A 533-nucleotide genomic window follows, 5' to 3' on the forward strand; every position below is an offset into this window, starting at 1 on the left:
ATTTCTTTTTAAAAAATTTTTGTTGTTGCAGGAAGAGCAAGCAACTGGCAACCTCAGATGGTGATTTAATAATAATAATGAGGGGAAAAAAGAAAAAGGCACTGTCACTCTTCTGTTGGGGTAAGTTTTTATCAGAGTGGTGAGCTTTGAACAGCTTGTTCAACAAGAGTTCGTGTCCCGGGGGAGGAGAAGAGCTCAGGAAAGCTTTACATTTTACAAATGTATAAGTGGTATTATTCATGGCATAAAGCTTGGAGCTTCAGACTCTGCTGCTCTATCTTCTGCCATATAATTTTCCAAAAGTCATACATCTACAGATTTATATTGAAGGAAACTGGAGTAACATAAAGAAATTAAGTAATAGTTGAAGCAGCTAGTATCCACTTCAGCACAAAGGGTCTTATTTGGATATATTTTTAGCAGCTAGTGTACCAAATTGATGCAATAATACCAACTTGCTGAAGGGACAGAGAGGGGGAAGATAAAGTAGAGTTGTAGAGGATATGAGAAGGAAGAAAAGAACAAATAGGATT

The sequence above is a fragment of the Meleagris gallopavo genome, chromosome 3 (assembly GCF_000146605.3).
Source record: "Meleagris gallopavo isolate NT-WF06-2002-E0010 breed Aviagen turkey brand Nicholas breeding stock chromosome 3, Turkey_5.1, whole genome shotgun sequence".
NCBI lineage: Eukaryota > Metazoa > Chordata > Aves > Galliformes > Phasianidae > Meleagris > Meleagris gallopavo.